This window comes from Glycine max, chromosome 15, assembly GCF_000004515.6.
Source record: "Glycine max cultivar Williams 82 chromosome 15, Glycine_max_v4.0, whole genome shotgun sequence".
Lineage (NCBI taxonomy): Eukaryota > Viridiplantae > Streptophyta > Magnoliopsida > Fabales > Fabaceae > Glycine > Glycine max.
In genome coordinates this window covers 48314086-48331575 of record NC_038251.2, presented here as the reverse complement: position 1 = coordinate 48331575, position 17490 = coordinate 48314086, and positions in this window count along the sequence as shown.

Below are 17490 nucleotides of genomic sequence, written 5' to 3'. Positions count from 1 at the left end.
CCCTCATATGTTATAGCTTTCTCAAAGCAATAAATGAACATTTGTTCTTTTTTTTGTGATAACATGTTACATAGAAGGGAACCCGTCCAATCTTATGAGGTGGAGCTTGACAGCACAAAATTCCATCAGCTAAAACCTCAACAGGAACCTCCACTTCCCCAAACATACAGGACCAGTTACATTTTGCCACCACAGCTTGACATTTTAAAAATGTTCCAACAATCAACACCTGTATAGTTTTGAATAGGATAAGATATAAGTCAAATAACAGCTGACTTCTCTTCATTTCATATTTTGGTAGAAACCCATAGAAAAATTAGTAAACCATTAATATGTATAAAACTCCAAAGCAAATAAAGAATATCAACAGGATATTGGATACACCATGAAATACAAAAAATATTCAGTAACAATGAGAAGAGATACATGTTGGGAATATCCAAATAAATAAAGAAAAAAACTATATGCATCTGACCTGAAAAAAAGTTGTCAATATCCAAGGAAAAAATATATAAATCTAAAGTAGATTCCAACTGCCATACATATTTAATTACTTATGTTCATGACATACAAGAAAAGGAAAACAAACTGCACAACCATAAATGGTTGCTAAAATATATATTATAATTATGTGGATCTCAAACAAATTACCTCAATCTCTGATTCAGCATAAGCCCATTTTTGTGAAAAATCATTTATGCTAAACAGCTGGTCTTGAGATAGGGATAGGTGCATTGAGGTATCATCTATCACATTGATAACTACTAAACAATTGTATTATGATAGTAGAAAATAAAGCAAATTATCTTTAAAAATAATTATTTAGCTGTTATTTGCGCTTAAAATGTGAGAATTGGTGTTCCGTGATTTTTGGCTGCAGATATTTAAACCAGAATGGCAAATAGAAAAAGTGGGCAAAAACGAAGAAGAAATCAAGGCCCAGCCCAATGTCGCGCTCAGTGCGCTACTCGCGCTAAGCGAGCAGCACGAGAAGCAACAGACTAGCTAAGCGCGTGACGCCAGAAAACACGCGCTAAGCAAGAGGAGCTCACTAAGCGTGCACGCTAAGTGAGGTAGGGCATGCTAAGCGGGCCTATGAAGGCCCAAGTCCATTTCAGCAGCTATAAATAGAGAGCCAGACCAAGGGAAAAGACACACTGAGTCTCAAAGCACTCTCACTACTACCTAAAGCCTGAGAACTCCTCCTTTCCTCTCTTTTTATCATTTATCCCAATTCTTTCTTCCATCCCTCTCATTTCCTCATGGAAATAAGTGGCTAATCCCCTAGTTAGGGCCTGGCAGGCCTAAAAAGTCAAACGATGTATGGTGTACTTCAAATTTATCAATGCAAAAGGAGTCTCTTCCAGGTTTCTTTCTATTTTATTATCTTTTCTGTTTTTATCTTGAATACTTCATGTTGTTATTCTGTTAGGGGTTATGTGCTCGAGAGAGGGTAAACTTTAGTTAAGATTTAAGGAGAATATGCATGTATTGGTTTTAGGGGTTAGATGCTCGAGAGAGGGTAACCTTTAATAGAACAAGAAGAAAGGATATCTTAATAAAATCATTGCTAGACATAGAATGATTGCATTATGCCCATGCGTCAAAGCAAACATCTAGACTTAAATCTTCATGCATTTTATTTATTGAATCTTTTCAAAGACATTTGGGAGATAGGTAAGTAAAATAGGCTTGTCATTGTGAGACATCAGGGGCAAGTAAATGGATAGATGAGGGTAGAATAGAATCAATTGAGTTGATAAAGAAAATCATGAATTCATACATCCTAGGCGATAAAGGCATGCTAGGTCCTAACATTTCTATTCATTGAATTTTATCTTTAATTATTTTGCTGTTTATTTACGAATATTAATTCTTATTCTGTACTCCAACCCTTAAATTCATTATTCTTATAAATTGAAAAAGTATTTAAAATAAGTACAACACAAAATCCCTGTGGAAATCGACACTCGGACTTTTGAGCTTTTACTACTTGAACAAATTGGTACACTTGCCAAACTATTAACACACATCCCCACATTCATATGTGCTCCATGAAATACTAGGGGAAGACTGCATATGAAGATCATCCACACCTGCAAGTTCTTTGGTCATCCACCTAGAGAAACTATTAACCTTCTTGAGGCTCTCCTCCCCATCCAATAATCCACGCCTCATGGTCAAGGCATAATTGATACTTGTTTCACCAAGAACTTTATACTCAGAATTGGATTTCAGTGCAGGTTGAGACTGCCCATGTGTATACTACTCTTTTAACTCACCATTAAAAGTGAACAGCTCAGGATCAATTTCTAGGCTGACATTATATGTTACATCCCCCCAGTAAACTAGCACTATAATCAGATCCAAATTCCAAACCCAATGATTGGGTAAAGCCCCAATTAGGCAATTCTCCAGTATTGTCTTCAAAAGGAATCTAAACCAACAATTAAAATAACAAAATGAAAATAGTTATATATCATGGCTAAATCTCACAATCTAGTGCAGATTAAAAATTTTGATGAGATAACACTACAAGTTAAAACATCAGGGTTACAGATCAAATATAAAATTGACACCAAACTAATGCAAGGCCACTCCCTCCATCAAACTACTTAATTCTCATCTCAGCAAATTAAATAATGATACATTAGGACAAACATAAAGTAAAAAAGAAAGTCTAGCAAAAATTTAAGATAAGCACTACTATGTTCTTTAGCATTTCAACAAGTTCAAAAACAATTCAAAATATTTGGTGCTACACATGTACACCAGTAACAAGAAGTTATGAATAAGCTCCATCCTAATTCATCATTCTATTGTATTGCAACTTAATAAAAATTTAAAATACATGGCTAAATGACTAACTCCCTGGAAAGAAAGTAACTGTATATTCCCAGGCCACTTTTTCTACAAATCCATCTTCTAGAATCTCTTAATATTCTTTTGATATGAAGCAACAGCTCCCACAAATTCTCACCTTCCCTAGCTTCCCCTCCTCAAGCAATTATTTTCAAAGATAAAAGAATAGGAGAACCATACACACCTCGTCAAGCATAAAGTCCATTAGCAACAACATAGAATGCACTTAAAACTTTAATCAACTGCCTAACCTAAACTTTGTTGTTGGTTAGTGTTAGCAAGTAGTAGCTACTGGGATGGTGCCCTTTTAGATATTGAGTTGTTGATCCTCATTTTCTTGGCATTTGCTTTTTGTGTAGCTGGTTCACTAGCTTTTAAGTGCATAATCATTTTTTTAATTATGTGTTGTTCAAATTTTAGGAGGGCATTTTCTTGGCATTTTCTTAATAATTTATTTGATGAAAATAGTCTAGTTCATTAAATGAGATGAATTCATGTGAACATAATCAACTTGATGGCTGGTACACACCTTTTATTGGCATTGTAGGAAATAAATTTAGTCATACTAGTAAGTGATGACTATAAACTGATAATAGAAAACTAGAATAACAAATACAAATTGCTTAAATAATGTTTCCACCAAGTGCTTCAGAAGTTCTAAAGGTTTCTTTCACTACATCATGAGCTTTCTTTCATGCTTTTCAAATTTTCTGGATTACATCCTTCCCATGTACTCCCTTCTCTCGTGAACTGAACAAGGGTTTCAATGAAACTAAGTTGTCCAATCTCTTCTCTTGCTTTTGAATTTGATTGAAGGAGTAACAAAATGGAGGGAGCCTCATCAATCTTATCTCTTTTGACAATAATTGTCTTGATCCATAAAATTTATGGATCTTTTAACTTATCATTACAATCAAGTATGCCAAGAAACTTTGTAGCATTCTAGTGACAAGCATCAAAATAGGCAACACTTGATTTTCCTCATAACTCTCCTTCATCTTAGTGCACCCGCTTGCAAATTTTTTTATACCAAAAGCAGCATGTGCTTTTAGGAACTGGATTCAGTGCTATCATTTTTTTTGTAGTTCAAGCTTGCTGTTAGCATATTGTATTTTTAAGTTTGGTTTATGGAGATAAATTGAATAGTTCGATTTTCATTCAACAGTTTGAAGTTAGTGAACTTACTGAATGTGTAAATAGCACGGAAAAGCCAATTGTGGGAATCCGGATCCTTCCTTTTAAGGCCTATGTTTAAACTACCTAGGTTTAGTTTTTGAAAAATGAATGAATAATTTGAGAACTGTGACTAGCTTGCCATGGTAGGAGTAACATAGTAAGTTAAAGAATCATACGATACAATCTTAGCAAAAGATATAGCAATGGAAAGTGACTAATCAACATACATAAATACATATTTATCATTTAGGTGAGTGACTTGATTAACTACTTACCATTAATGTTATCCTGCAAATGTAACATGTTGGACATTTTCCCTTCACATTTTTAACCATGATTGCCCCCGAGACTAACCATTAGGCGGAGAATTATGATTTTTAAGAAATGATGATTAATTTTCTCATTTCCCACCACTGATGTGGTTAATATTCAATTTGTGTCCTACACCACTAGCAATTTTGATCTACCATTGCAAGGAGCAAGCCCTATGGAGTATACACGGTGGCTTTTGCTTTTGCACAATAGGGAGTACTTTTTCCATTAGCTTCCAAAAAACACCCAGGTCAGTCGTAATTAAATTGTTGTCTATACCTAACATCTATTCTATAAACCACACTTTATTATAGTGAATAGTGATAGGCTGGTAGCTCAAAATCTAATCCTTTCATGCGCACTGATTTGTCTCTTCATATTGTCTTCCATTAGGGGAGTGTACTATTTTCAAAAGAGAACATTGACTTATTGAGATTGTATGATTGTCCTCACTACTGTGTATGGTAGTTAGAGTTATGATTTTTGAGACACTGACGACGTCAATTGATAAATTCAAAATATAGTGCAGCTAGCATGCATTACAAAATCCCTTCTTGAATTAATTAATAGTCCTGTGATACTTTAAGCCGACTCATTGTCAAATATTGATATCTGTTTTTCGTAATGATGATTAATGTAGGTGGTGATTGAGTTATTCATTGGATTCTTGCTTTCATTTTGGACCGTGTTGCTCATCAGCACAGGTACAAATGTTTATTACCAATTAATATTTTTATTACTTGTTCACTGCCATTAATGACAACTGGTATATGCTATACAAATTGTGTTCATGATGAGTGAACCTTAGAATCCCATTTGAGACTAAATGCAATGATTCTTGCGGACAGATTGCATTAATCATTGTATTCAATCTTGAATTTTCCGTTTGGACAGTTTGGGGTGACTGATATTTTTATGGTAGATTCATGCATAAAGGTTAACATTATTTTGTTTAATTTGATGAAATTTTGGTATAATGCATTTCTAGTTGTTCTCTGAGTGCATACTTGATTTACATAACTGATTCAGTTTTTTGATAATGTTAAATAACTAAAGTTTTTTTCTTTACAGGCCGATGGCTATTCCACCCAGCTCTCCTCCTCCTCCTCCTCCTCCTCCTCCTTCTCCTCCTCCTTTTATTGAAGCAGCATCACAGTCGCCGTCTAGCATGAAGCAGACAAGAAAAGTCATACGGCTAAGATCATTGGCGACTAGACCACCTGGGGCAGACAGATCGATTGTCCACGTCGATCCTTCGACTGGGAAGGCCAACGGTCCCCACAAGAAGAAATTAAAAACATATTTAGGGATCTTCGCTCGTGATAAGGTCGATGTGACATACAAGAATCGGAATCAAGTCTCTGTTGCTCAGAAGGATTTGATATGGGAGGATATTAAGGTATTTTAGTTTTCATCTTGCATTTTGTTTATTAGGCAAAATTTATAATTTGCTAACAATAAAACCTAATTTGTTATTTGTCAAGCTGAATTTGATATCCCTAAAGCATCTGATGTTAGGACAAAGAAAAAAATACTTCAGATTGTGGGGGAGCGGTGGAGACGATTTAAGTATGATTTGACGTCAAAATGGGCACTTGCAGCCGATAAGGACAATGTGGATGACACTATTTGTGAAAAATACGGCATTAGCAAGGAGAAATGGGCTCAGTTTTGTCAGTCACAGAGACCCCTCATGGGAGGTTTGTACTTTGTAATCATAAGTTTCATTAATGTTTAATTTTTGCAGGATGTGCAGAAAAAGACACATACAAAAGCAAAACACTACCCCCCACGTGTTGTCTCGTGTGGGTTATGAATATTTAGAACAGAAGCTGATGGCTGAGAAGACAAAGAAAAAACTGGAGGAAGTTTCTCAATCCATAAGCACTAAGGCCATGATTGACCCTCCATCTCCCATTAGATGACACGTAAAGTGGAAGATGGCCTGCATGAAGAAAACTGGCCAGATGACATCTTAGGCAGCAAAGGAAATTGCTGAGAAGATTATAAGTCACTTTCAATTAATAATTGTGATTATTTATGTTTATTCTATGATTGACTAAACAAATAAATGTGCTTTGTACAAGACTCATTGGAGGAGCAGGCGTCACAGGATTCCTTTATCCCTTTGTTGCATGATCAAGTGAAACTGGGACTACCCTGGTCGTGTGCGTGCTGCTGGAGCCGGTGTGACCATCAAGCAATACTTTGGATCGGCTCCACGGACCTCCTGCACTTCTTCCTTCATGGCTCCCAAAGAACTAGAGCAGATGACTCAACAAATTAGGGACCAGCTAAAGGAGTCGATCACAAAAAAAGTGACTCGGCAGCTGATGTTATCCTTCAGCCAGATGTAGTCCCAGTTTCAGTCACAGATGCAATCACAGGGACTTGCACTACCTCCGGAGCCTGAGGTTGGTCCCTCAACTGCTCGTGTCAGCACAAAGGAGAGTTTTGTTGATCCCTCAGGGAACGATCCAGAGACGGGTGACTCAGACAAATGCGGGTTGTACATCAAAGAAAATCCTCCCCGCCTGATTGTCCTAGGAAGAGTTTATGAGGGATCCACAACTGTTCACAACATCCCTTTGTTGCATGATCAAGTGAAGGTCGGTGTTGAGGAGGTTAAAGATGCAGATGCTCCCGTTCCTGTACCCACTGACGAGGTTAACTTAGTGGGACAGGCACTTAACACCTTCCTTGCTTGGCTGACACATCTCGTGAAGCGTTTATCAGAACATGTATTTTGCTTTCATTAAATGCTTTTTTTTTTCAATTCAATTGTTCACTATAATTGCCTAATGTTAATTCACTCTGTTAGATAAACATGGAGCTGTAGGACCCACAAAACCTGCAGATAGGCCAGATCATGAGGTCGATGATCCCCTATATTTGATGACATTGACCATCCCACAGCTTTTTTTGAAGCCTTTCTAGGTTATGTGGGATGCTACCGTGTTTGGGGTGTTTAATCAAGACTTCTTGGTGTACATAAAGCACGAAGATCTGTCTGAAATTGCACACGGTGGTCAATGTCTCAGCATATTTGTTATACAGTTATGGATTCTGTAAGTCGATTTAGATTATTGTTAATTACTTAAGTTATTGTTTTAAATTCATACATAATTAATAGGCATCTGATTGAGACAAGTATGCGAGCGGGAAATTCCGATGTGTATGGATTCCTTGAGCCACAGTCCATCCAGAGATCTGGGCAATCACAATTTGAATCAAAAAGTTACATGAAAAACTGAATGCAGAATTCAAAACGCGATGTCTACCTAGGAGCCTACCTGAATGGGTAAGTAAAATTGAACAACTTAATTTAAATAATGTATAATACTACAATAACCCATATTGGTCTCCACTGCAGCGCACACTGGCAAATGGTCGTCATATTGCCTAAGGAAAATATTGTTGTTTGGTTTTGTTCCTTGCATAATAGGCCAGACAACTACCTAAAAGGAATAATTAACATGTCAGTATTGTTTTTCAATACATTTGCATTAGCATAACTCAACAACATCAATATTTTAATGTTTCTTGTATTCAACAGTGCTTTGAAAGGACTTGATGATATTCCACAACCTAAATCCAAGGCTGGTACTAGGTGGATTGTTGTTAAGGTACGTGATTTAAATAAAACTTCTACTTATATATATTTTATGTGTGTGTACACTAATTGTAGTTAACATTTAATATCCAAATTTCATTATGTATTTAGTGTAATAGACAAAAAGGAAGCACTAAGTGCGGCTATTACGTTATGCACTGGATGTCCACGATAATCTTAGGAACTTTCAGGAATAATTGAGAAACGGTAATTGTTTATTTCAAACAAAGTTGATTTTCTTATCATTGGTATTATATTATTAACTTATGTTTTATTTGATCATGCAGTATTTTAATGATGTTAGACCATTGGAAGTAGAGAGATTAAAGGCGTTTCGCATCCAGTGGGCACAATAGCATCTCAAAGTTAGAAATCAAACTTAGGATGTTAGGGAACTATGTAATTTTAGGTTACTTAGTTAACTAGCTTGCTTTACATTTTTTACAATTGTTGTTTTATTTTAACATTCAATATTCTTTATTGATAGTTATTAATAAATTATTTATTCATAATCATCAATGGATTTTTTACAATTGATAGTTTACTAGCTAGCTTTCTGCTAAAAACTATATCAAAGCAGAATGCAAATGATATATGATGTGTTGTGTGGTCTGATTTGAAATTTATAAGTTAAATTTTAGATTTTTTTGTAAAAACATAAAGTGTGTTTTAAAAAAAATCCTAATAACATCGGTTTAAAAACCGATATTAATATCCAAAAACGTTAACATCAGTTCTGTTAAAAAACCAATGTTAACTTATACGTTAACATCAATTTTTTAGTGAAACTGATGTTAACATTATCGGTTTTCTACAAAAATTGATGTTAACATATGAGTTAACATCGATTTTTGTACAAAACTGATGTTAACGTATAAGTTATCGATTTTTATAGAAAACCAATGATAACTTACAATGTTAACATCGGTTTTCTACGTTAACATCTATTTTGTACAAAAACCAATGTTAACATTGTAAGTTAACATCGGTTTTGTACAAAAACCGATGTACAAAAACCAATGTTAACATTGTAAGTTAACATCGGTTTTGTACAAAAATCGATGTGAATTGTCAACATTCATATCTTTTTTTTGTGTAATTCTTATTATATAACATCGGTTATTTAAATAATCGTTGTTGTCAATTTTACGTTAACATCAGTTTTAGAAAATCAATGTTAATGATAATATTTTTAACATTGGTTAAAAACCGATGCGGAAAACCATGAATAATCGATATGGAAAGCCATAAATAACCGATGTAAAAAACATATTTTCTAATAGTGAGAGTATGATTGAATTTCAAAAATATAATCCTACCTCTTTAATTTAAACCAAATATTTCCTATCTTTGGGACCACATCAAGAAAGTCAAACCCATCTCTCACTTTGTCATATTTACTTTTTATATAGATATATAAATTAAATAATAGACTATTACATAAGAATAAATTAAACAAAAAAATATTATTATTTTTAGATTTGTTAATATTGTTCATTTAGTAAGATAAAATGTATATTTTTTTAGAATTTATATATTTATTTTTAAATACTTACATATAAAAGAATCTTATTTAATATTTCCTGATGAGCACATAAAATCTTAAAACCACCTTATATATTATATTGGAATTATAACCTTCTTCATATAACATGTTAATCTTAAAGGATTCAGATCAGTGTTCTTTAATCAATCAGCTTCACATCTATTCATTTAAATCTATAATTTTAACGAGAATACGGGATGCGAATTCATTTTTCATAGAGCAGTGATTTTCCGATAATTAATGTCGTTTCTAAAATTTTCTATGCATAATAATACTTTTTGTCTTGTTATTTCTACTACCACAATTTATATTTCAATATTTTAATATCTATGTCTTATATAAAATATTTAATTCATTAGTGGATCAAATGCACCGAATTTTCGGTCAATATTTTGTTAAGTATAATTATTAAAAACATAAAACAAGGAACACAGATAAAAACTTATATACATTTTATTTTATTAAAATTTTAGTTATTCTTAATAAATGTGTGTGTTGATTTAAGATGATTCTTTTGAAACAAAAATTTCTACTTTCAAGTTTAACAAATATATTTTTAGTTAAATTAGAAAATTTGTTCATAAAAATAATAAGTATATTTTTTATTTACAATCGTTATAAAGAAATTAAAGGTTTATGTGTCTATCTATCCATTATTTTAAATATAAAATAAAATTTATATTTTTCATTTTCATTTCATGATTACTATTTTACTTTTAAATTAATAAATAAGTAAATTTAAAAATAAGTATAATTATTACTTAAATAAATATAAAATATATAGTTAAAAACCAACAAATGATTAATTCAAATGGTGCTCAACTCGGTATCTTTAAGTATAATTATTAAGGACATAAAAGAAAAAATATAATTAATAAAAAAGACTGTAGTTTTTTATTAAAGTTGTAGTTCTATTTAACAATTAAAATTGTATCTATCAAATCAAATTTATATTTTCTATTTTCAGTTCATGATTACTATGCTTAATTTTAATTTAACTGATAAGTAAATTTAAAAAATAAGTATAATAATTACAGAAATAAATGGAAAAAATATAGTTATAAAATATATTTATTTTCTGTTTAAAATAAAATTGTAATTTTATTTAATAAATATGTATAATGTCTTGGTCTGAGATTATTCTTTGGGAAAAAAAAGTATTCTCTATTTATAGTTGACAAAATGTATTTTAAGTTAAATTAAATGATTTTTACTAATAAAATTAATAGGTATAATTCTTATTTTCAACCATTTATTTAGAAATTGAAGATTTATCCGTTTATCTACACATTATTTTTAGTTTATTTAAAAATTTATATTTTCTATTTTCAGTTCTTGATTACTACGTTTTTTTTATTTAATGGATACGTAAATTTAAAAATAAGAGAACAATTATAAAAGGACATAAATGAAAAAAATAAAGTTGAAAAAACTTATGTCTTTTTTTAATTAAAATTATAATTACATTGTTTTGTTTGATTTTATCAACAGGTACTAGTGGATTAGGATCTTTGTTATTCCTCTATCAAGAAGACTCTAAGCTTTAATATCATATAAGAATTATTTATTATTTTGTGTTGTGTATTAAATCATATGAAACACTTTTATTTATAACGAAAGAGATTTATAAAATAATAAAATTAAATAATGAATAATAAAAAAATAATATCATATTAAACTATAATAATTAAAACATATCAAATTATATATTATACAATAATCCATAAGTAACATTAATGACTTTAACCAAACATTTTAATGAAGAATGTGTTCTTAATTATATTTCATCATGCTTTCTTCTTTTTTATTTTATGCGAATTACTTTAGTTAAATATATCTTTTGTTCTAGAGTTAAAGAAAATATAAAAAATATGATTAAATCAGACAAAACAATACCCACTTAACAATAGCTATATGAAAAGCAATAGCTCTACGAATTACGATATATACTTAAAAGCAAATCTTTCAAGGCAACTCCCTCTAAACAATAGCTACACAACCAAAAAAGCACATCTTATATCATGTTATCTATCCAATATATCTTATTTAAAAATAAAAAATACCCAGACATCATCAAATATAAACATTAGTATGTATTCAAATGTGAAACGCTTGCTATCTGCGCATCCCATAACATCATAGTGATAATATTCAATGATCTCTAAACTGTCAGATTTATTTATTAAGATCATCAATTTCCATATCATCATCACAACAATACAACAAGCAATCATAATATATTAACACCATCGGTCACTATCCAATTCGTAAATTCCAACCATGGCAATATTATATTTAGTTATTTACTTAATCGAAAAAACCAAAGTGATATAATATGGTTATGATTTGTCAAGGATGACTAATTTGTGAATTCTGATTATAAGGCTATTGGCCGTAAAAATACATAATTCTTCTTTATAGGCTTATCATTTTACCCCTTTATCAATGACGACCTATATGCTTACGAAACTGAAACATTTTTCTTAATTAAAAAACAGAAATTCAAAAGAAATTTCAAAAGGGGAATTAAGAACAATTGTCGTATAGATATAGCTGGGTGTTGCGGGTTTGACTAATAATCAGATCAATTTCCATATCTTCACAAGAATAACTAATCATAATATACTATTAACACCATCAGTCATTATCCAATTGGAAAATTCCCAAATGACTATAATGTTTATTAAATAGAAAATTCCAAAGTGATATAATATGATTATGATTTACCAAGGATTACTAATTTGTGAATTCCTGACTACTGGCCATAAAAAAACAATATAACTCCACTTTATAGGCTTATAATATTAGCCCTGGAGCAGTGACGACTCATATTGAACATCAATTCAATTGCTTGCGAAACTAAAACATTTTCTTCAATTAAAAAACAGAAATTCAAAAGAAATTTTAGAAGAGGAATTAAGAAGGATATGTATGGAAATCACTCGTGAAAACCCGGCCCTATCCAAACATTAAATAATTGAAAAGGTTGAATCTTAATATTAATCAAACAATGAGGACATGTCTGATATCATGATATTTAATCCTTATAGTCAAAAGGTTGAATTCAAGTGATCACTTGCTAGAATTTAATCCTTTGTATTTTTTATGCAGAAAAAAAGTATAAATTATAGGTATATATATCCTAAAACAGTCCTCTAAAAGTTGTGAAATCTACATAATCCCATTCATTAATTTCTAATCTAAGTGTTCTTCTAGCATTATTGTAAAATCATTGTGGCAATATGAACACAAAAAAAGGAAACCAATGATTTTATGGCTTTTATTCAATCAAATCTCTTAAAATCTCAATAGGACCTTAATTTCTCTTCAAAGGGAAGAAAAGATCGAGTATGAGTTTTCACTGATTCTGTAAATTAGAAATGATAAGTCTTCTCATAGTATTCATAGTATAGTGTGTTAATAGAATTTTAATAAAATATATTGCTCATTTAAGCTCCTAAAATTTTATTTAGTAATATTACAAATTCACTTAATTTGACAACATAAAATAAAGTTCCTAACAATAATAGATGATATAATTGTTTTAAAATATTAGCCTACATTAGTTATTGAAATATAAATTTTTAACACATTGTTATTTTTATATATTGTACATAATTTTTTAAATTGAATTAAAAAGAAAAGAATTAAATCATATGAAATAAAAATACCATTATTATTAAATAATGGTGAAATTGGGTATTTTTAAAAGAAAAATATAATAAACTATGTCTTTGTTGGTAACAATTAATATTTTATTTTTATTATATAGAAATATATTAAGAAGATAAAGTTTTTAAATTAAAGAATTACTAAAATTAATTATTTAAATTAAAATACATCGTCTATATAAACCTTCACAGTATATTTAGATCCTAAATCAGGAAGTGTCAAGGATGGAAGATACCAAAAAAAAAAAAAAAACTAGTGTGTAACAACGGACTGGTTGATAAACCTCATAGTAACAAATACCATAAAAAAATGTCTACCGATAACTATAATATATAATTAACACACAATTATATATGTCTGTGTTTGTTTTTACATATATAAGTGTGTGTTAATTTTATATTACGTAAGCTGTATTCATGTATTAAGATAATATATAATCATAATTCAACTGTTATAAAAATCATTACAATTGACTTAAATTTAAATAGTTTACACAAGATTTTATATTCAAATTAATCTTGTGCCTCCCATTGAACACTTAAAAAAAATTAACCGTACGTTCAATCTATAAAAACAGATTATATAGGAGTATAAAGTTATTAATGGTAGAAGAGTTTATATATATATATATATATATATATATATATATATATATATATATATATATATATTATTTTATTTTTTTCTTTAAAAAAAAAAAGGAGTTGATACAACTTGATGCAGAGTTTTCTCTATTCAGTCTTTAAATCATCAATCTTAGGTAGCGCAGCACATGCTAACTACTTTCTAGTTCAGAAAATAAAATCATTTCAATAATAATAATAATAATAATAATAATAATAATAATAATAATAATAATAATAATAATAATAATAATAACTTTCTTAAAGAAATCACAATTAAATATAAGATTAATTATACATTTATTTTTACATATTTGAATCTTCATATAGTTTTACTATGAGAATATCCTTTATTACATTTTTTTGTCTTTTCACACGTAATTTTAGCATTATTTAATATTTTATTCAAAAAACTAAAATAATTAATTACTTTAAAATCTTTCATTTACTATAAGACTTCCTTTTTTCGTACAGTTCAGCTTAATTTTGATAACTTCAATATTTTACGCATTAAAATTTCCTTTTAGAACCTAGTTACTTATGCTGTCTAAAGTGCAGGTAAAAACATATTTTAATTAGCATGAATTATCATTGAAATGTTTTTTTATTATTGAAATGGCTATGTGGTTAATCATTGACAAATCTATGGGGGCAACGAGGGGCCTTGGGCCTCCATCCTTTGTGTATATGAGAGGAAACAAAGAAAATTAAAAAAATTATTAATTAAGAAAAATAAATAAATAATAAATTTTTAAGTTAATATTTGTTAAATTTTCTTTCTAGCTAGTAATAGATCCTAACGTTAATTTTACACGTAAAGTTAATAATAAATATTTTAAAATATATTATTTATGACAATTTAATTAATATTAAATAATTATGTTGAAATTTTTTTTATCTCGATACACTTTTGGATCCATCCAATACTTAATTAGGATAATATATTACTATTAACATCTAAAAAGTGTCATTGGAGTAATAACTACTAATTGGATACAGCTAACAGAAAGAAGTTGATTGAGGCAGTTAACGTGGCTAAGTTGGGGTAAAAAGGTAAAACGACTAAAGGATGTGTAAGACAAATTGATCATGATGGAACTGTTGAAGGAATGATAGCCATGATCTCCTAATTTTTAGGAATTTTTAATAATGTTTAAGCTAACTTAACGGTTAATCGATACGATCTATCACATTGTAACAGACACAAGACACAAACATCGATATACAAAAACTCAGTCATTCTACTGTTTATTATTTGCATTATTTTGTTTATTTGTCTTATTTCGCCTACTTTTTTCCAAAATTCCTTTATTGGTTTTAGTTATTTATGGCTTTCCTTTACGACAACCCTCAATTCGACATAGGAGTAATTTAATTTAGAAACGTCTTGTTTATTGATTATTATAAAATTCTTTGGAGTGAACTAAAAGTCCAACTAATGAATAAAGTTCCTTTTTTAATCAAATCACCTAAAGGAAGTCAATGCTTATCCAACTAATGAATAAAGTTCCATTTTTAATCGATCACCTAAAGGAAATCAATGCTTAGTTCTTAAACACCATCACGAATTAAAGAAATTTCACACCAATAATTACTAAACATCCAAATGAAAATTTTCAAACTCATACAATACAATGATTTAGTTTGAATGTTGTAAATATACTGGCTGCTACAGCTTCGACTTGCAAGACTGTTTTAGCTTCTGAAAGCACCATATTTGAAAACTAGGTGACTAGGTTCACGTGCTGTGGTCCAAATGAAAATTTCCATACTCATACAATAGAGTGAATGTTCTAATATACTACCTGCTAGAGTTTCTTGTAAGACTGTTGTAGCTTCTGAAAGCCCCATATTTGAAAACTAGCTAGGTGACTAGGTCCACGTGCTGAGGACCGTGGACCAATAACACGTATGCTGCTAGAGTTTCAGCAAGGGGTCTTCTAACTGAAACTCCAAACACCACTCCTTCATTCTTTTCACATAATAAATTTCATTTATATATTGTTTTTAAAAAATCGTCACAAATTTTTTTTCTTACTCCAACCCTTATGAAATCTCTAAGTCGTATTTTAATAAGGGAATTTCTTTTTATTTTCTTGTATCAAGTTACTTTAGTGTTAGTAGTATTTAATATTTTTAAACACAAATAATTGATATTGATATAAAATCTGATTTCGTTCACATGTGAAGAAATGAATTATTTAATGACATAACTCTTACTTAATTTTTGAGTGTGTAAAATTATTTTAAATTAATAATAATTATATATTATAAGAGAAATTAATCTTTCACAGATAGATTGAAAGACATATTTAATCTTTCACTCAAGACAAAAAAAGTTAATAATTTCGAATTTAAAAATAAATATTTTAAATCATGCATTTATAATAATACTTTTTTCTTAATTTGTAAACTTTAGCTTTAATTAATTAGTTTAAATATTATATATTAAATTTTAGTTATTCATACAGTCAAAAGTCTGATAAAAGTATTAAACCATATTATACCAAAAAAGTATAAAACCATATTATATAAAAAAAAAGTATAATCATTGAAATGTAATTTTAGGATTCAGGATCAGTTTGGCTTACTCTCTCCATCCCTATCTCTACATAAGATATGACTAGTATGAGTTTGGGTTCATCCTTATCTCTATATAAGACCTGATGAATATGAGTTTAGGTATAAAAGAAATGAATTTAAAATTTTAATACATATCTTTATTCTAGTCGATTTTTATTATATCTTTATTCTAGTCGGTTTTTATTGAATTTAAGGATATTCTGGGTAACCAATTGGATTATTTTATAACTTAAATTTATTTATTTTTTTATATAAATTATATATTAAGTTATTAATTATATTTTAGTTAAAATAATATATGATGAATAATAAGACATTAAAGATAAAAAATTAAGAATTAAATTATATTTTTAGTTAAATGTATAAATTTAAGTTTGTTATTTAATTTTTATTCTAATTTAAATTATTTAACTAGTAATATTGGTTGTACTTTATACTGAATATTTAAATGATGTTGAAAAAATATTTTTTATATTTTTCAAAAATTTATATAATAAATATTTCTTTTTCTTTTAAGCTCTTAATGGATGTCCACAAATTAACAAGATCATACAACATCTAACGAATAACTTGATTTACATATGGCCACCAATCATACTAGTTTAGAAAAATTAAGAAAAGTAAAAGATAAAGGCATAATAGCATACGTCAGTACGACGTCAATTTTATGTTTTTATTTGTTCATTCGTCAATATTTTAGTATAAAACAATTATGTCTTTTCTCTTGACTGGTCAACACTGACTTCCTATGACCAAAACCGATCCGTCATTTTCAAATTCTCCCTATTCCGAATGAGAAAGAGACTTTTATATAAAAAAAAATATTAATAAAACAACACAATTTTATTATTCTCTTTTTCTCACTTTATATTATACCATGATTAATTTATCTTCTCTTTTCATCTTTGCCTGACGCTTAGTTCGGTAAAAACAATGTTATGAGAATGCAAATGAAAAAAGTTGAAAGGAAATAAAGAGTAAAATTACATGTGTTTGTTAGATGTGAAAGTGGATAACAGATTCAAATTTTGTGACACCTAAAAGTATGAACATTAAAATTAGTAGTTTTAAGATATTGATGCATAAAAAAAAATCATGAATCA